We start from the raw sequence: 21,510 nt of genomic DNA, 5'->3' as shown, positions 1-21,510 counted from the left end.
CCAAGTATGGCCTAAATCGGTCCATAACCTGATATATGTAGCTCCAATAGCATATCAATTGTCCTTTGTTTGCCTATAAAGAGATACCGTGCAGGAACTTGATAAATGTTATCCATGGTGGAGGGTATATAAGATTCGGCCCGGCCGAACTTAGCACGCTTTTACTTATTTCTTTTATTTTATTTACAAACGCTATTTTAACTCTAATAGGATTTGTTTCAAAACAAAATTCTAAATTCCCATTAGAAACTCCAAACAATGGCAATACTGCATTCATACTCTCTGTGCGCTACCTGCAAACCATGTTCGTTGTTTGAGGCGTATGAGCATTGCCAATGAGTATGTGTGTTTGTGTATCTCTTTGGGGCTCTTTAGGTTGTGTTGATGTTGGAGTTGCGCTTGGCCAACAAAATTTGGCTTGTTCGAACAATGGTTGTGTGCAGAAACAACAGTTGTTATTCGTGGTTCGAAACGAAAATACCGAAAGGTAAACGAGCGCACGCACCGCATGTTTTACGTCGTATTGTTGTCATCATCGTCGTCGTTGTCGTCGTCTTCATCGTATTTCCAATAAAGCCAACGTCATTGTCGTGCTTCCGTCCCGTTGTTCATTTAATGTTATTACATTTACATGTTCAGTTTATTCCTTCTATACAACGGGCTCTGCTACTCTGCATAATAAAACAACAACAAAAAGTCAAATAGAAGTATAAATAAAAGAAATCGGCAAACCTAAACAAAACGTGTATACGCGCGGTGTTGTGGCAAATAATTTAGGTGGTACGTAGTCGTCGTTGTCTTAGCACTCTAGTGCAACATTACGATAAAAAGCAAAAATACATGTGTTGTGAAGTAAGAAAACGAAACGAAAATGAAATTATACATATGATTATACAAACATATGTATATACGAATAAAATAACAAAAATATAAAGAATTAAAAAAAAAAAAATACACATATCTTCTATTTTAAATACATCTACTTGCGTACAAATGAATGTCTATGCATACCACAGCAACATCATCCATCCATCCATCCATTTGCATATACATATATCGGTTTAAAAAAAAAACCCAACAGCAACAACAACAAGATAAATAAAAACAAGAGGAGCACACACAAAAAAATCATCGCGTATACAAAGACGACAACAACAACGGCCAACGAGATTGAGAATATCCAACAAGAACAACTACAACAAAAAGTGAGTGAGATTTTGTATTGAATTTTGTCTGGCGCGTTATTGGTGGCGTTGCCGTCTCCACCACCGTCATCATTCTAAGTGCGTACGTGTGTGTGTGTGTGTGTGTGAGGAACCACCGCCGTGGCCGAGTGATCACTACACAACGATTTTAGAACAACAGCATTAACGACGAAAGCAGGCTAAAACACCATGGTGTAGTGTTTTTGTTTGTTGCCCCTTCTATTCTATGCTTCCTTCTGTTGTTATTCTTGGCCCTCTTGTTTAAGAGGAGCTGCTGTGTTTGTGTGTGTTTGCATTGAAACGATCATGTGTGTGAATAATGTTCGTTTTCATTTGAATGATTAATCAAAGAGAAGAAACTCGTTTTGGAGTTCTAAACCTAAACAACAACAACAATTATCACATAGCATACCCATCATCATTCCCAACACATAACAGCTTAGTGGAAAATCTCCTTAGAAAAATCCATTCATAATTATTGTGAGAATATTATTGAAATATCGTTTAGTGAATTATAAAACCTCTCTCTGCATTAATAAGAGCCGGTAATAACCTTCGTCACATTATTAACCATCAAGCTTCCCCATCTTTCCTTCTCTTTTGCTCTCACATACTCCCATCCCTTCAAATTCTTAACGTGGGCCTTCTTTGTTCTTCTTTGTGTGCGGTGTTGCCGTGTGGCGCTTTAAATTAATTTGCGAGTCATGTTTATTTCTCGGAAATGTTGTCAGCTATGTTCAACGGTTTAAATAAATAAACAAGGCAATAACGACAACCGCAAAAAGAATAACCAAAATCAAAACAAATAAAACAAAAAAACATCTTACATATCCGTCAAGAGCAATAAAGCAGCGGCGGCAGTGCATTATTGGCCGGTTGCTTTGGTGCTTATGAGGGTTGACAACAAGTTGCGAAGCAAGAAGTATTGCTGTGAGCGTGTATTGTGCTGAGCCAATGTGATTGTGAGCGTTGAAGTGTTTTACTTGCCCTCCCCTCTAAAGCATAATAACAAATGTTTAGTCAAAAAACGAAAACTTCAATTAAATTTAAATTAAATTGAAAACGAACCACGAGTTTGAAGAAAGCAAAAAGAAAAAAAAAACTCCAAACAAATTCTTCCATCAACATCGTCTTTCCATTTTTATAACAAAAATGTGCTGAATTTTAAAGACTTGCAGAAATAAAGGTAAGTTAGAGTGTGTGTGTGTGTGAGTAAAACGTGCTTAGGCAACAGATTTTTTTCTTTGCCATAATTTTTTCATGGAAAAGTATGTCCCTTAAGAATGTTGTGCTTTAATCGCCTTTATCTGTAAAAAGTGCTCGTTTGAAACATGAAATTTAAGAACAGTTAACTGATACTTTATAAGTGAAGGCTTCGTTTGTTAAGTTAGTAATAGGTGTTATGTGAAATTTGGCCAAAAAACAAGGCTCAAATTATCGGCCAAAACATAAGAATTGTTCAATACTGCATAATTATTGGGTTGCCCAAAAAGTAATTGCGGATTTTTTAAAAGAAAGTAAATGCATTTTTAAAAAAACCTAGAATGAACTTTAATCAAATATACTTTTTTTATACTTTTTTTCTAAAGCAAGCTAAAAGTAACAGCTGATAACTGACAGAAGAAAGAATGCAATTACAGAGTCACAAGCTGTGAAAAAATTTGTCAACGCCGACTATATGAAAAATCCGCAATTACTTTTTGGGCAACCCAATATTATACCCACCGTCATAGCATGGGGGTATACTAATCTAGTCATTCCGTTTGTAACACCTCGAAATGTTGATCTAGGAGCCCATAAAGTAAATATATTCTTGGTCGTCTCGAAATCCTGATCCGAACTAGCCCTGTTCGGCCATCCGTCTGTCGGAATAAAGTTCGAATGCGTAAAGCTAGCCGCTTGAAATTTTGCACAGATACTTAACATCGATCTGGGCCATTGGGTATTGCAAATGGGCCATATCGGTTCAGATTCTTGAGCCCATGGAAGCCACAACTTTCATTTTTGTACGGTCCAAATCAGTCTATAAGCTGATCGATTTGGGCCGTACTAGGCACATAGTTTTCTGTTATGACGTTCAACATCTGTGCCAAGTACGGTTCAAATCGGTCGAGAACCTGATATAGCTCCCATATAAACCAATCTCCCGATTTGACTGGATGGTCTCTGTCATAACAGTCCAAAAGCTATTGCTTAGACAGCATATAGTTATGTCTTCGCAATGGTAGGATCTTTGTCAACTGATGGAGGTGGTCCACATGAGAACTGAGGAGACAGTCCGTCGCAGTTCGGAGGGCGGCATTCTGACAGATCTGAAAATTATTCCACTGCGTGTCGCAGAGCTGCCGAGACCACACTGATGCTGCATAACTTTCCACAGACCGGCCAATTGCTTTATACGTGGTCAACAAGGTTTCTTTGTCTGCACCCCAAGTGCTGCCGGCAAGTGACTTGAGGACCTTGTTTCTACTTTTGACTTTATCGCAAATTTATGTGGCATGTGGAGGGAATGTGTAGGAGCTTTCAAATGTGACGCCAAGTAATTTGGGGACACTTGATGGTCGGAATCATTTCTCCATCGAGCATCACACTCAGCTCGGCGTTCACCTCAAGCGTATTTGTAGTGAACAATGTGGCTGAAGATTTGGTGGCAGATATTTTCAGGTAAAAGTAGACGTTCAACCTATCGCAGATGTCAACAATGGGTGGGGGGCCTGATGTCATGATCGTACATTCGTCCGCATATGATACGATCTCTATGCCGTCTGGAGTGGATGGAATGGAGGATAGGTAGAGGTTAAACAGTGCCGGAGATATCACCCCGCCTTGGGGAACTCCCTGTGTCACTCTACGGTGTTTCGACTTCACCGTACTTAACCACACATGGCTACCTGCCACACAGATAATTCGCGACCCAGTGTTTCAGGCCTGCGTAGAGGGACGTGTTGGCGATGTCCTCAAACAATTTGGCATGGCTGACCGTGTCAAATGCCTTCGATAGGTCCAGTGCCACGAGGACCGTCCTATCACATGGCCTGGGCTGATTGAGCCTCGGCAAATGCGTGCATGCAAAGCAGTTGTTGTGCTATGCAGTCTTCGAAATCCATGTTGATGCTCGGCGAATGGAAATTCTCCTACGAGGCTCAGGGAGACTCAAGCGGATTTGCAAATGGTGAGAGAAGGGAGATTGGTCTGTACGACTTCCCCTTACTTGGGTCCTTTACAGGCTTCAGTAGCGGGATCACGCCCAGTTTCCAGACATCGGGAACTATAAAAGTGTTCAAGGGCAGGTTGAGGACAGTAGTAAGGTACTTAACTCCAGGTAAATCCAAATTCTTCAGCATCTTTAGATATTCCGTCGGGGCCCATCGCCATGGATGATTTGGCGCCACGGATGACATTCGTAACTTAGCCCACGGTAAATTGTGATGGCTGTCCATCGGCTCGGTGATCATGGATACGACGAATGGCTCTCCTCCTTGCACTGTCACTCTCGGCATGCACAATAAATTGACGGTGGAACAACCTGGCACATCTCTTCGGATCAGTTATGGTTACGTTGCCAAAAGTGACTGAGGTCCTGTCATCCCGTCTGCCGGGGTTCGAGAGTGACTGAACAGTAGACCATAGCTTGCCTAAGCCTGTGCCTGAGTTACATTGCTCCAAGTGTTGCAGCCATAAATTCCGCCTATTTTCGTTGACTACTCTATTTATTTCCAGATTAAGCTCGCTGATTTTGGGATTGGTGGGGTCCGTACAACGAATCCCATCACGCTCGTCTGCAAGTACAACTGCCTGCGCCGGGAAATTGGGCCGCACTTGGGGTATTCGGCCGGCTGGTATAAAGCGGCTGCTGCGTTAAAGATGTCTCGAAATTTCCTCTCGGCAACTTACATATCCAAGGGGGGTGCCAGTTCGCTGAAGCGGCAATTGGTGTACTTTCTGAAGCCAGCCCAATCGGCCTTCTTCTGATTGATAAACGTCCGGCGCTCAGAGGTTAAGAAGACGGGTGGTGGGTCGTTGGTGAGAATTATGACGGCTTGCCAGGATACCTCACTCAGGAGATCAGGGGATGCAATGGAAATTTCTGGCGAGCTGTTACACCTCCTCGTAATCCTAGTGGGGGCATCCTCATTGACCGTGCAAAATGTGGAGCCTTCAATCTGCTCTGCCGAAGCTATGCCCCCCTGGTTGTTACCTAGGGGAGAATGCCATGAAACGTGGTGCGCATTGAAGTCCCCTAGAACCAGACGATTATGGCCAGATAGTAACCCACTTATGTCGGGGTTGTAAGCTTGGCCATTATTTCGGACACAGCTACCTACCGGCGGTATGTACACGTTGTATAGCTCTGTCTCGGCTATCCCCATGCACTCCATGTAGGAAGCTCTAATGTCAGGCGCAGGCGAGATGGGTCTATACTGCAAGGAATGGTGTATCACGAAGGCCAAATACACACCTCCATTCCTTGAACAATCCTTAAGTAGCACATGGTATCCGTGACAACTATGCAAGCTGCAGGTGTTGGTCAGCTTTGTATCCTTGATCGCTGCAACCAATATGTTCTTCCGACTCATAAAATCCACAATCTCGTCGATATTGCCACGGAGACCGTTGGCTTGTGACCCACTGCTGTCTATGTTCGCATAGCAGCTTGCGACATATTCAGTATGACTATACTTTAGTTTGATGTAAGGCCGGAGCAAGATCGGAAATGTAGCCATTCCATGCACCGGTTACACACCACCGTCACCGACCGATGATGAAGGCGGTTCTGGTAAACCGAACAAAACACGGGTCTTGGGTTCTTTTCACATTTTCTAGCATAATTGTACTCGAAACCATTTGACGTCCGACCATCATTTGTGTTGAAAATTTGAAAAATTTATTTAACAAAAAATGCCACTAACTTGAGCTGTCAAAAAATCCAAAGCACTATCGATATCTTATTTTTTGTCTGAATATCGATTGATATTTTTTCTATCGATACTATCGGCGAAGTTTAATCTTTTGCAAAATTTAACAAAAATAAGCGGTCCGACTCTGAACGTGTCCTATAAAATACATTGCGCCTATAGAGGGCGTAACTTTCATCCGATTGGGCCAACATTTTGGATAATGATTTCTCTCTTGACTTCCAACTGACTTATTAAAATTTGTGTTATTCGGGCTGTGCATTGAGATTGCTTCTGTTTAAATCGATCTTCTGATTTTTATTTCCCATTTTTGTTTGAAAAACAGGTGATGGAAATTGACGATACTATTGATATTTTTAATGAGTTACAGGAGATTTTTTTAGAGCTACAGGAATGTTAGGTTATGTTAGGTTGAAAAGAGGGTGTGGATATTAATCCGCCTATGCCACTATTCCCATACAACTTAGCCAGTAATCGGCTAGTTGTGCGCTCTAAAAACTAAAAGGTAACCTCGAAAAAGAGAATCTTAGTTGGAAATTCCGTGCTACTTACAAAATCCTTAATTGTTTTCCATGCCACGCCCCTACGTTGTTTCACGTCTGGTATTGTGTCTCCCCCCCAAGTATCGGTGTCTTTTAGCCGTGTAAGCCAGGTAAAGACATGGGAAATGCTCCAACGTCTCATCATCTTCCCCACATGGCCTACACATGCTATCACTTGCCACACCGATTTTACATAAGTGAGCTCGTAGTCCTATGTGTCCCGTTATGATACCAAAATCTTTACTGACCTCCTTCTTACTTCCTTTCAATAATAGCTTGGTCCTCTCTCTCCCCATAGGATTTTCGCCGTCCTACCGAATGTTTCGCTGTTTCACAGTGTCGTTTGTCGCCCAAGCCCTTAACTCGGACATCGTCAACCCGAAAGGTTTTCGGGCCTTCACTGCCAAATCGTCTGCCCTTTCATTCCCCCTTACTACATTTTGGCCCGGCAACCGAACGATGCGGATTGTGCCATCCTCAGAGAAGGCGTTAATCTCCTTCTTATATTCCAAGATTGTTCGTGATCTTACCGTTCTGGTTGTTATTGCCCTTATCGTCATTTTACTGTCCGTTAACATGTTCACACTCGACGTATTCGCGTTAGCACCACACCACCTCACGCATTTCGTGATTGCCCGGATCTCCGCCTGCAGGATCGTATTATGGTCGTCAGATCTCAGTCCTTGGGTTCTCAATGTAGATTCCCAGGTCCACTTTGTCCTCTATAACATGATCTTCCAGATGGCATTACTAGGGTTCCGTCAGTCCAAGACTGTGTCGCAGTGCCTCGCACTCGAGGTAGTTGCTGCCTCACATTTAATCTGTATCGGATATTTGGAATAGCCTCCAGTGCCCTAGTTGGCGTGGTCCTCATTGCTCCGCCTATGCTAAGACAACATGTTCTCTGAACCTGTTGTATGGTCCTTATGTTGCAATTTTTCACCACAGCAGTCCACCAAACTACTGAGGCGTAGATAAGTATTGCTCTAATCACTCTTCTGTAGAGCCAGTGGATTATCCTCGGATTCAGGCTCCATTTTGAGCCTTCTCAGTACGCTCCTGATCAGAAGATCACTCCTAAGTATTTGACCTTGTCAGATATCGAAATCATTTTGTTGACGGAACCTGGTGCGTCAAATTGGCCCACCTTCGTCGTGAACAGGCATATTTCAGTTATCTCTGGGTTAACATTGACACCCCTGTGTCTAGCCCAGTCATATGTCATATGCAAGACCTTTTTGGTCCTTGTGCATAGCTGGTTCGGATCTTTACCCATTAGAAGTATTATAACATCGTCTGCATAGAGGACGGATTGAAATACCTCCTCAGTCAGCATCCGTAATTTATCAATTTATCCACCTGCTCCTTAGCAATTCTTGCACCTGCTCCTTAGCAATTCTTGCACCTGCTCCTTAGCATATGGTTTATCCAGTCTCTCTCTTAAGACTACAGGAAAGTTTTTTCTTTCCAACATTTCGGCCGGTATCTCACGAATAAATGCTTCAATGTTGTCTTCCAATGCGTCAATTGATGTGGGCTTGTCTGTATAGACATGAGATAGTCTTAAGGCGTAAAATTGCACGATCCAGGCGGCCGATTGACCGGTCCCGAACGTGAAATAAAATGTTCACCAAACTCGCCTCTCAATAAGTCCATTGTTACGCGTGCTGTGTGCCATGTGGCACCGTCGTCTTGTTGCAAAAAAAAAGTTGGATATCATCTCACAATAGCTCTCACCATTCATAGTTAGGTTACGATTCGCATCATGTTTGAAGAAGTACGGTCCAATGATGCCACCAGCCCATAAACCGCACCAAACTGAGACTTTATCTGGATGCATTGGTAGCTCTTGCAATGCTTCTGCCTGATCCTTCACTCCAAAATTGACAATTCTGTTTATTTACATACCCATTGAGCCAAAAATGAGCTTAGTCGTTGAACACAACGAAGCGCGCGATTAAACTTCTTAACACGATCTTAACTTAAGACGATTCATGGTTAAATTATAGACCAAACTGAAGATGTTTGAAAGTGAAACAAAACACGAAAAGTGTGTGAGCTGTTTAAACCAGTGTTGCCAAAAAGAAAATACCTAAAAAAATCACCCTTTACATATACCCAAAATTTTGTTAAAATCTGTGGAAAAATTGTGACCTTTAGCAGCTAAATCATATAATTGCACCAAAATTTATGAATGATAGGGTCTTAACCAAGGGATTCAAGGGCGTAAATCGGGAGATCGGTATATATATTTATATATAGCAGCTATATACAGATATGATTTGATCTGCACCATAAACGGGGAGGATGTTTTGGGGTGTACCATAGTTCACTCTACCTAATATCATCAAAATTGGGGAATAAATACGCTATTTGCGGGTGATGGACCTTGAATCGGGAGATCAGTCTATATGAGAGCCGTACGCAAAAATGGTCCGATCTAAACCACACACGATACGGGCGTCGTACAGCTGAACACAGCCCACTTTGTTAAAGTTCAGCAAAATTGGGCATTAAGTGCTGTTTTTATTGGCCAGAGAATTTAGATCGGGTTTGGTCTACATGACGGCCTAAGTACCTAAATCAAGAGATCGGTCTATTTGGGGGATATATCAATATATAGACCGATTTGAACCAAATAAAGCAAGGATATCGATGATCTTATCATATCTCATTGTGGCAAATTTCATTGAAATCGGATAATAATTGTTTATTTTATCGGCCTAGGACCCCAAATCGGGAGATCGGTCTATACGGGGACTATATTAAGATATAGACCGATTTCAACAATATTATCCATGGATGCCGTATCATCATAGTGTTAAATTTGAGCGAAATCGGGCAATAAATACAGCTTTTATGAGCATAAGGGTGTGAACAGAGTGCGCGCTGAAAGCCGATCAGAGATTGTCAGTGCGATAAAGATTATCAGTGCGATAAGACTGGTTCCATGAAAGACCATACAAATAAGCTTGAGGATAACATAATGAATGTCGAGCAAAGCAGAGAGCAAAGACGATAGAGTACGAGAAAGTATTGTGTTGCCCAAAAAGTAATAGCGGATTTTTCATATGGTCGACGTTGACAAATTTTTTCACAGCTTGCGACTCTGTAATTGCATTCTTTCTTCTGTCAGTTATCAGCTGTTACTTTTAGCTTGCTTTAGAAAAAAAAGTGTAAAAAAAGTATATTTGATTAAAGTTCATTCTAAGTTTTATTAAAAATGCATTTACTTTCATTTAAAAAATCCGCAATTACTTTTTGGGCAACCCAATAGTTCCTAAGCGTTTTTAGCACTTTTTGTTTTTTTTTAATGGTTTAAGAATAAAAAACGCGATATCGATTAAATAACATGTGAAATTTTTTCCCGGCCTGGTGTGTGGGACAAAAAATATTGAGCAAAAGGTCTGTTCGCGTACTTTTCCAGTAAAAATTTGCAAGATCTTAGTCGAATTGACTGCAATTTCGAAGTGAAGTGTTTTGTATCGACTTCCAACAATGATAATAAGTATGGTTCAAATCGGTTCATAACCTCATATAGCTTCCATATAAACCAATCTCCCGATTATACTTCTTGAGCCTATAAAGGAGGCAATTCTTATCTGATTTGGAAAATATGAAAATTCTCACAGAACACACATGTAACACGGCAGATGCTAAAGTTGCCTCAATATTACACCTTCATTACAAATCCAAAAAAAAAAACAAATAATTCTGCCAGACACATTAGTTTGCAGCAGAGAAAAAGTGACCTTGAAAAACGGAAAGTTTCCACCTCCTCTCACATTGCGAATGGATTTTTTTTTCTTTTATTAAAATATATAAACAATTTGTGGGTTATATTTGTTTTTGTTTTTTTTTTTGCCATCAGGGGTGATGCGATGCTTGGAGGCAATATTTTGTAGTTTTGCTGTAAATTTGACGTCAGCTCGGGAATGCCAATTGTTGTGAATTTATGAATGACGCTTATTAAAAATATGTCCCATACAAGGTGTGACACTTACTATTGAGTTTAAATGATGGCAATTACAATTGGAAGAAGAGGGAAAGCTAGTGGCACATTTAAGCAGACATAAAAGTCGTAGTGATGCCGAAATATTTGTCTTAGAACCTAATATGCCCCTGAACATTCCAAATATGCCCCTGAACATTCCATTAAGGAACAGCAGCAAACTTCTCACATATGAATGAGTGCTGTCCGATTCAAGTTTAAGCTCAATGGGCATAAGGGGCTTCACCTTTATAGCCGAGTCCGAACGCCGTGCCGAAGTGCGACACCTCTTGGGGGAGAAGTTTTTACATGGCATAGGACCTCACAAATGTTGCCAGCACTAGGAGAGTATAACCACCGCTGAAATTTTTTCTGATGTATTCGCCAGGATTTGAACCCAGACGTTCAGCGTCATAGGCGGACATGCTAACTTCTGAGCTACGGTGGCCTCCTTTTCTTGTTAGGTTAGGTTTAAGTGGCAGTCTTCCATCAAACTCACTTAGACGTTTTCATTCATTGTGATATCACAGGAGAAGTAAGATGGCTTCTAGCTCCTGCCGTTAAACCATCCAAATCGCTTTAAAAAGTCCAACAACTTGCTAAGGTTCACTTTTGCTAATTCAGACAAGTTCTCAAAAAATCATCCTCACATCCTAAACACACCTAGTCTCTCCTTCTTCGATGTCCTTACAGCTTCTGCAGAAGTCGTTACTTACAACCTTCTGTCTATCAGAAATATTTTCCCCAGAGACTTAATGGCAACCTGGCTGTCTGAGAAGATATTTATACCAAACGTCGTTATGACATTATATCTTAGCCATTCCACCACTTCTTTTAATTGCAAGGATTTCCGCTAGATACGCACTACATTGGCCTGGTAACCTACTCGACATGACCAGTCCTAGTTCTTCAGTGTACATCTTAAACCTACCTTAGTCGTCTAGATTTCAATCGACTGGTATAGAAGTCTATTTAACTTCTTTTACCAGGGATATTATAGTACCAATCGGTTCCATCAGGAATAGTAGTACAGTACTTCCGGCTCTGGCAATATATAATCCGGACATTGCCTGGAACATAAGACATTGTATCAAAAATAATACAGTGTCCGTAGCCACCGCATGGTCAAAGCTCCCTTAACCTCAGAGCAGTGGTCGCATCCTTAATGTCCAAAGCATTAGGTGTAGCATTAAATTCATTGCATCCGATGGTGTCGTTCTCAGTGCAGCTGTGACAAGCCACTCTTTGCATCCGGCTAAGTATTGGAGAGTAGGTGGACTTTTGATGCGCCGTCCACCAGACCACAACACCATATAGCATTGTAGACAACTGCAGCATACACCCCGTGCATGACACGTGGTTTAAACCCACCAACTTTTGCCAATGGTTCTCTTACAGGTGTATTGGGCAAGCGTTGCCTTTCTAGCCTGCACAGTTTTTAAAACACTTCCCCATTTTTAGGATTTTTGTCAAAATTGTGGGCATACGGAAGCCAAGACTTAGGTTAGATTTAAGTGGCATTTTGCCATCAGACTCATTTAGACGTTTTCAGCCGTTGTGATGCCACAGGAATAGAAGAAGTAATATGCCTTCTAGTTCCTACCGTTGAAGCATCCAGATCGCTTTAAAAAGCCCAATAACTTGCGAATGTTCACACCCGCTAAATCAGACAGGTTTTCAAAGAAATGAGAACGTAAATTGGAACTCCTTCTGACTGATAGTGCAGAAAACACACACAGAAGGTGTTCTATAGCCCTTTCTTCTTCGATGTCCACACTGCTTCTGCAAAAGTCGTTGCTGGTAACCTTCAGTCTGTCAGCATGTTTTCCAATTAGACAGTGACCTGTCATGACGGAAACAATAACTGAGGCATCTGTTCTAGCCAGTGACAGCAATGCGGTAGACCTCTTCAAGTCTAGATTAGGCCACATAGGTTTGCAATGCTCACGGGCCCCTCTTTTGTCCTTTTTATCAAAAAGCGACTCAGGTAGATGGAGATCCACACTGCCTAGAACATCGGGTAATGTACCAAGGATAACACGGTGTCCGTAACCGCCACATGGCCAATGAGAAAGCTACCTTAACATCACGTCAGTGGTTGCTGCAATTTGTCTAGCCACAGTGTCCAGAGGCATAAGATGTAGCATTAAATTCAGTGCATCACATGGTGTCGTCCTCAGTGCGGCTGTGATGCACAACCAAGCCATTTTTTAGATCCGGTTAAGTATTGAGCAGTAGGTGGACTTTTGAAGCGCCGTCCACCAGACCACAACACCATATAGCATTATAGGTCTGACAACTGCAGTATATACCCAATGCATGACACGCGGTCTAAACCACCAACTTTTGCCAATGGCTCTCTTGCAGGTGTATAAGGCCTTTCTTGCCCTTTTCAAAATGTTGGATTTGAAGTTCAATTTGCTGTCCAGCAAAATACCGAGGTATTTTGCGCTTTCTGTAAATGGAACATTCTATCCACCCAAGGAGACAGGTTCCACGGTAGGCAACTTGTATCTCCTGCTGAAAAGAACTACTTCTGTCTTCACGGATTTATACCTAGACCACTTTGCTGTTGCACGTAGAGCTTCCTGAGGTGTATCTCTTAGAGTGCTGGGAAACTTTCCCCTAACCGCAATTGCCACGTCATCAGCATACGCGACTTATTTTGCGCCTTCTTCTTCCAGAGACATTAACATATTGTTAATGGCTATATTCCAAAGTAGAGAGTACTGTCTTCTCTCCTTGAGGAGTTCCTCTGCTGACCCATCTTTTTAGATCCCCAGATCCCAAGCCTACCGTAATGCATCTTTTAGAAAGTAAGTTATTAATAAACTTTCTTACGGTAGAGTTGATGCCTAGAAACTCCAACTCCTTCATGATTGACGTCGGTTTTACATTAAAAGCAGCTTCAATGTCAAGAAATGCTACCATTGTGTATTCCTAGACAGCGAGAGAACCCTCTATATTGCCGACTAGGTCTTGAAGGTCTGTTTCAGTGGATTTACCTCTACTGCTGCGACAGGCGATCTCCAAAGACCTTTGCCCTAATCAACCTCTCAAAAGTCTTCAGCATAAAGGATGACAGACTAATAGGACGAAAATCTTTCGTCTTCGTGTGGTAGGGATTTCCTGCTTCCGTAATGAAAATGACCTTCGTGTCCCACCATCCCGCAGGTATATATGACAATCTGATACAGAGTATATCTCCCTAAGCCAGGGAACCAGTCTATCGGACACAGCTTGTAATTCAACCGGTGGTACATCATCAGGGCCTGGCGACTTAAAGGAGTCGAAACTTCTTATCGCCAAAAGGATTTTCGGCTCAGACACAATTTCCCTAATGGCCTTGGACGAATGCATATCAGTGACAACCTCTTCTGGCGCCACGTTGTCCGTTGGAGAGTTTCCCGGGAAATGTGTATCGATGAGTAGTTCTAGTGTCTCCTCCCAAGAGCTTTTTCATACATTCTCTGACTTTTGAATATACCCCACCGTAATAGGTCTCGAGGACAGAATCTTCCTTAGCCTAGAGGCCTCAGATGTATCCTCCACGGAGCTTCAGAATTCTACCTAGAATTTGTTCTGAGCCTTTCTCAGCTCGCCCTTATATATTCTTTGCTCAGCCTTATAGATGTCCCAATCGTGTGGTGATTTTGTGGCTTTCGCTCTGTTGAAGAGTTTTCTGCAGTCCTTCCTTAGACCAACTAGCTCTGGGGTCCACCATGGTGGTCGCTGTTTGTCCCTTAGCTTGGCACTAGGACATGCTGTCGCCAGCGAGTCATTCAGGGTCTTTGTGATGCGCTTGACCACTATGTCTATATCCTCCGTAGTTTCCACTTCCTTTTCTGGTCTAGAAGGGATAGACGTGCAGAATTTGTGCCGAAATTTATCTCAATCCGCCTTTCTTCTGTTTAGCCGAGGGATCACTACTTCAGTATTTTCTCAAAGGATGAAACTAATATAAAGATGATCAGAGAAGCTGTGGTCATCCAACACTTCCTAGTCGGATATTCTTGCGCTTATGTCTTCCGATACAAAGATAATATCTGGGACCTCCTGCCTGTACCTGGTAATAAAGGTCGGTTTATCTCCTTTATTACAAATCGCCAGATTGCAGCTCACACCTTTCGTTGACATCCGAACTTCCCCATATCTGGTGATGTGCATTAGCATCACTTCCTACAGTGAGGTTATTTCTCCCTACCGAAGCGCTTTTAACCAGCGACTTAAGGTTTGAATGCGGCATCTCTGAATCGTGTGCCATATGTAGGGCAGCCAGTAAATCTTCTGTGCTTAGCGACGGTAAAAGAAAAACATTTAGACTACTCTTTACAACAATACCGGCTCTGTGTCTCCCATACCCCCTACCGTTGAGAAGTTTAAATCTCGGAATTCTTAGTCCACGTACCATTCCTCCACACACCCATGCTTCCTGGATAAAAACCCCGTTAAATCCTACTGCCATTAGGAGGACCTTTAGTGCCACCGAAACGGCCTTACAATGGTGGAGATTTATCTGTAGAAACCGGACCAAAGTCAGGATTCAGAACTTCAACCACTGTTTTGTTAGCCTTGTCTTCTGAGTCCACCAGGAGTTCATCCTCACAAGATTCGTTGGAACTTGTCATGATGAGCTTCCATACGCATCCAGAGCCAGGTGAGAAAGCTGAGGAACCACTATTCTTCAGGACACGAATGTCGAGTTTTACGCAGTTACCTGCCACCACGGCCCAAACCTGCGAGGCCCAAGGGTGAATACAATGCGTCTACCAACGCCCCCACAAGTGGTAACCCACACATTAGTACCAATTTGATCCCACGTATTTGGACGTGTTCACCTCCTTGGTTAGGGTCTATGGTCCTTCCGATCTATGGGTCACGGCACCCGGCTGAAAACGCAACTCCACGCCGAGCTTATGCTCTACCCGCGATTTGGGTACAAACCACAGCCACCACGTTGCTCCTTACTGGGGCCTCACCATTGTCAGGCTGGAACCAAAGTTCCAGGGGCTCCTGACACCCGTGGTACCAGATTAAAGTCTCCGGTCAGACTTCGTTGCCTTAAAAGACTACTACCAGTTGAAACCCAAACAGTTCCGGACTGGTCACCGTGCTTCCCCTCTGGCGCACACTTTGAGCCCAGTCCAATTTTGTTGCCCCCCGCACAGGGCTTGTCGGGTACCGTTTCGATGCCATCCGCTCCTGTTTCGTTCGTGGCGGTGGGATTTTCAGTCTCCTGCAATCCATTAGACTTTAGCGATGTGGTCGATAGTTCCTCAGGCAAGTGTTCAGCAAGAACTGCTGAATACAATCCCTTCAGACTTGTTAAGGTCTGCGAGACAATCGAAGTTTGGTACGAATACTGCATGTCTCCGATCACCATCAGCCTCATCCAATCTACCAATCTTCCAGTCGGTTTTTGAAATATTGGAATCACATTCCCTTAGTCTTCCAAGTATCGCTTCAGGATCTGAGGGAATTCTTGGTATCCAAGCTTGCGCCATTGGTCGAGAAGGAATATCTTGCTTCTTGAATAAATCTAGTGCTGCACCTGGCCAGATCTCACCACTCTTTTTTAGCGGCCTCGATACCAGTCTGCATCATCACAAACTGGAGGAGACCTAGGAAATTCCGCAAGGACATCGGAGTATACTGATGACACGCCATTGACTATCCCACTCCAATTATTTTTAGGTATGTAGCCCTGTTCTTCTCCTTTGTCGACAACTGCCGTCACCGAACTGTCCCTAGCGACATTAGCAAAGGTTGTTGGACCCATCTTACTGTTGTTCGCCCTAGTTCTTTTAAGCATGGGATGCCCTCCAGATGACCGCAGCTTTGGGGTAGCCTGTGCAACGAATATCCGAGCCCAATTTAGGGAGTCTCTCTCCCTATTACCAAGAGTCTTAGGATCATTCGCACCAAGCCTCTCAATAAACCTGAAAGCGATGCGTCTTCTATTATTCCTACCTCTTAAAGAGTGTGTTGGCTTGCCGGGGAAGGCCGAAGGCCCAGGCAAATTATAGGCATGCGAAGAAAGAATAGGTTCGGCCTTGTCCTTAAGACTTGAACAAGGTGTCTTCGTCAAAGCGGCTATTGGAGCCTGGAGTAGGCGCTCCACCAGTCGAGGTTTCAGTAGCAGACAACATGGATCTTTGGGAGTCCATTCTAAGCCTACTCCCGGGCTCTAGATCTGCCGCTCCATAGGAAACTGACGCAGATAATCAACCGCCTACTGGATAGCACTATCGTAGCTATCCTTGAGTGACTTATATTTTTCTTCCAAAAACTAATGACCTATTATGAGTTGCAGACAAATTTTTGCGGAGCGAAATAACAAAACGTCCGCTTCACTCAACGATTCAAACAATCTATCCAAGATTTACCCAACTTAGTGTCAATTTCTAATCTTGTTAAATTTTTCAAAACATTTCCCCATTTTGGGGATTTTTGTCAAAAAATTTGGAATTCGAAAGTATTTAGCAGACACTTTTTGACCTTAGCTAATTTTTTCTCAGTTTTTGCTCATCTTATGAAATATTGGTGCTTTGAGCACTATTTGGTGCATTTTAAGGTTTAATTTTCAAAATCCCACATTTTAAACTATTTTTTTTTTATTTAAGAAAATTTTGGGTATTTTTTGTGAACATTTTGAGAATTAAATTTTTTTGTCTTTTCTCACATAACATAACCCTTTTGTGCTTGTTATGAAATTCCTTTTTACTGCATTTCAAAGCTTAGAAATACTTTCAAGGCATTTGTGGCTCTTAAAATGTTTTTCTTTATGCCATTCCTTAAATTTTGCTTATTTTTCCAAACTTTTAGTTCCCACCAAACAATTTTTCCAATTTTTCCCATTTTCCTTTTTTTTTTTTTTTTCTTTGACCAAAGCAAAGTCAAAGAAATCATCATTCCAATCATAACTCATTCAGTTCCACCACAATCCCTTCAATTCATTCAAGCATTTTGTGTTTTTCCTCCTCCCCCCTAAGAATCTCTACCAACTTAGTTGAGGTGATGGGTTATTTTTGTAAGACATTCATGTCATCTTTTATGGGCTTAGTTTCTTATGATCTGAGCGGCTTTGTTGTTCCAAAAGAGTTTCAAAGAATTTCCTTCGAAAATGAAAGAAACAAAAACAAAGCACATGCTTCACTCTCATGTTGTAGGTTACTTGCAAGCAAAAAGGAGAGAGAGAGAAACTAAAACTAGGTGAAGTTTTATGTTGGGCAAAATTAATCTTTCGATACCGTTCGATGGCCTAGACTACAGTTAAACGAGTATACAGAGATAACAAATTTAAGTTATTTGCTTTTAATTCAGTCATAAAATCATTAAAGATAAAAATTTCTTAGTATTTAGTAAAAGAAAAGTCTTAGACTTAAGAAAATTTTACTTAAAATTAGTCTAAGAATTTAACAACCTTTAATGCAGTATACAAATTTGGTTTAAAGTTAGGAAACCATTTTTCCAGTATTGGTCAAATGACATTGCCCTATGCCTATGCTTGAAATCAGTGCAGAGCTTTTGATTGGTTTTTAAAACTCCCAACTTGTCCATGAAAATGATCGTATTTACATTAAACAAGAAAAAGCATGCTGTGTTCGGCCGTGCCGAATCTTGGGAACCCACCACTATATCTGGTTAAAGACCGATTTGGACAGTTGTTGAGAGTCATAGCAGAACACTACGTGCAAAATTTAAGCCAAGTTGGAAACAAATTGAGGCTCTCAGGGGCTCAAGAAATCAAATCGGGAGATCGGTTTATATGGGAGCTATATTAGGTTATAGACCGATTTAGACTGCACTTGGCACATTTGTTGGAAATCATAGCAGAACATTACGTGCAAAATTTCAGCCAAATGGGATGAAAATTGAGGCTCTCAGGGGCTCAAGAAGTCAAATCGGGAGATCGGTTTATATGGGAGTTATATCAGGTTATAGACCGATTGCGGCTTCCGGGGGCTCAAGAAGTCAAATCGGGAGATCGATTTATTATGGACCGATTTAAACCGTACCGGGTACTGCTGTTGGTAGTCATAACAGAAACCCTATGTGCAAAATTACAGCCACATCAGATGAAAATGGGGGCTTCCAGGGGCTCAAGAAGTCAAATCGGGAGATCGGTTTGTATCGGAGCTATATCAGGTTCTTGACCGATTTGGATCGTACTTGGCACAGTGGTTACAAGTCATAACAAAATTTCAGCCAAATCGAATAAAATGGGGGGCTTCCAGGGGCTCAAGAGGTCAAATCAGGAGATCGGTTTATATGGGAGGTGTATCAGGTTATAGACCGATTTGAACCGTATTTGACACAGTTGTTGGAAATCATAACAGAACATTACGTGCAAAAACGGGCAAAAATTGCGGATTCAGTGGCTCAAGAAGTCTAGTCGGGAGATCGGTTTATATAGGAACTATATCAGGTTATGGACCGATTTAAACCGTACCGGGTACTGCTGTTGGTAGTCATAACAGAAACCCTATGTGCAAAATGACAGCCACATCAGATGAAAATGGGGGCTTCCGGGGGCTCAAGAAGTGAAATCGGGAGATCGGTTTGTATCGGAGCTATATCAGGTTTTTGACCAATTTGGATCGTACTTGGCACAGTGGTTGCAAGTCATAACAAAATTTCAGCCAAATCGAATAAAATGGGGGGCTTCCAGGGGTTCAAGAAGTCAAATCGGGAAATCGGTTTATATGAGAGGTGTATCAGGTTCTTGACCGATTTGAACCGTATTTGACACAGTTGTTGGAAATCATAACAGAACATTACGTGCAAAATCGGGCAAAAATTGCGGATTCAAGTGGCTCAAGAAGTCTAGTCGGGAGATCGGTTTATATAGGAACTATATCAGGTTATGGACCGATTTAAACCGTACCGGGTACTGCTGTTGGTAGTCATAACAGAAACACTATGTGCAAAATTACAGCCACATCAGATGAAAATGGGGGCTTCCAGGGGCTCAAGAAGTCAAATCGGGAGATCGGTTTGTATCGGAGCTATATCAGGTTTTTGACCAATTTGGATCGTACTTGGCACAGTGGTTGCAAGTCATAACAAAATTTTGTTATGACTTGTTATGACTTGTCTTCCAGGGGTTCAAGAAGTCAAATCGGGAAATCGGTTTATATGAGAGGTGTATCAGGTTCTTGACCGATTTGGATCGTACTTGGCACAGTGGTTGCAAGTCATAACAAAATGTTAGCCAAATCGAATAAAATGGGGGCTTCCAGGGGCTCAAGAAGTCAAATCAGGGAATCGGTTTATATGAGAGGTGTATCAGGTTATAGACCGATTTGGACCGTATTTGGCACAGTTGTTGCAAGTCATAACAAAATTTTGTTATGACTTGTTATGACTTGTCTTCCAGGGGTTCAAGAAGTCAAATCGGGAAATCGGTTTATATGAGAGGTGTATCAGGTTCTTGACCGATTTGGATCGTACTTGGCACAGTGGTTGCAAGTCATAACAAAATGTTAGCCAAATCGAATAAAATGGGGGCTTCCAGGGGCTCAAGAAGTCAAATCGGGAGATTGGTTTGTATGGGAGCTATATCGAAATCTGAACCGATATATAAACCGATTTGCAATCAATGACCTACATCAGTAGTTGTGCAAAATTTCAAACGGTTATCTTTAAGCGTTCGACCGCTATCGTGATTTCGACAGACGGACGAACGGTCGAACGGATGGACATGGCTAGATCGACTCAGAATGTCGAGACGATCTAGAATATAGGGTTGCCCAAAAAGTAATTGCGGATTTTTCATATAGTCGGCGTTGACAAATTTCTTGCACATCTTGTGACTCTGTAGTTGCATTCTTTCTTCTGTCAGTTATCAGCTGTTACTTTTAGCTTGCTTTAGAAAAAAAGTGTAAAAGAAAGGAATATTTGATTAAAGTTCATTCTAAGTTTTATTAAAAATGCATTTACTTTCTTTTAAAAAATCCGCAATTACTTTTTGGGCAACCCAATATATTGTATATACATTATGGGGTCCTATATCAATACTTCGAGGTGTTACAAACGGAATGACTAGATTAGTATACCCCCATCCTATGGTGATGGGTATAAAAAGGAAGGAAAATGCCTTATGTTTATTACCAAAGGACAAACAGACAGTTAACAGACCATCAATTAAGTTGGTAATATTTTCCCATTGATGATAGATTGGTACTAACGTTTTTCCGTACAAATTGTTACCAACAAATTCCCCTATTCTATACACTGCAATCCTCACCTAAGCTATGTATAGGGTATACAAAAACCTTCTTATTCCTCCAAAAAAAAAAAAAAATGGAATACTTGTCCAAAATGAAGATTAATCGTTTGTGTTATGGTCATCTTACACGTACGAAAAAATTTTTGTGTTTTTTTTTCTGTGGTTTCGGTGTTGGAAAGGCGAGATTTCAAAAAGACAATTTCAGTTAAACGGATTATTAAGTATAACAACAACAACATCAGCGGCAGCAACACAAGAAAAGAAAAAGAGAGAGACTCCCAACAAACGGACAACCGAACCACAATGATGCCTAATACAATGAATACGTGTAAGGAATTTGGTTTGTTCTTGTCTAAATGACACAAGGGGCTTGTATTTGGAAGAAGACAGAAATTATAATGGATTCTTTGAATCGATTCGATGATGCGTTAAAATTAAAGAAAATGTAATCCAATCAATCAATGCGAACCCAAAAAAACCAAATATCTTCTACACTGGCTAAGAAAGTTGAGAGTGAGAGAGAGAGAGGGAATATTAATAAGCTTTAAATCATCTGTTGGGTTTCGGACTACACCTAGGCATAAGTTGGAGCGGCAACTTTTGATTAGAAATTTCTAATTAACAT

At 41.7% G+C, this 21,510-nt stretch overlaps 1 protein-coding gene across 5 annotated transcripts in view; it reads left to right on the top strand.

Annotated features, from left to right (window-relative positions):
* The window catches only part of LOC106092952 (capon-like protein), a 977,840-nt gene that overhangs the window by 168,044 nt on the left and 788,286 nt on the right, over positions 1–21,510 (top strand). The window contains exons 1-2 of one of the 5 annotated variants that reach the window (XM_059361273.1): positions 457–1,205; positions 1,937–2,391. The exons of 2 other annotated variants lie outside the window; for them this stretch is intronic. The gene's annotated coding sequence lies outside the window, so the exon portion shown is untranslated. Of the gene's footprint in view, positions 1–456; positions 2,392–21,510 lie in introns of those variants that run through there. 2 more of the 5 variants (XM_059361277.1, XM_059361276.1) reach the window with 2 other exon arrangements.

This window comes from Stomoxys calcitrans, chromosome 1 (assembly GCF_963082655.1).
Source record: "Stomoxys calcitrans chromosome 1, idStoCalc2.1, whole genome shotgun sequence".
Classification (NCBI taxonomy): Eukaryota; Metazoa; Arthropoda; class Insecta; order Diptera; family Muscidae; genus Stomoxys; species Stomoxys calcitrans.
The sequence above is the reverse complement of the archived record's forward strand: the minus strand, read 5'-3'. Positions and strand labels throughout refer to the sequence as shown.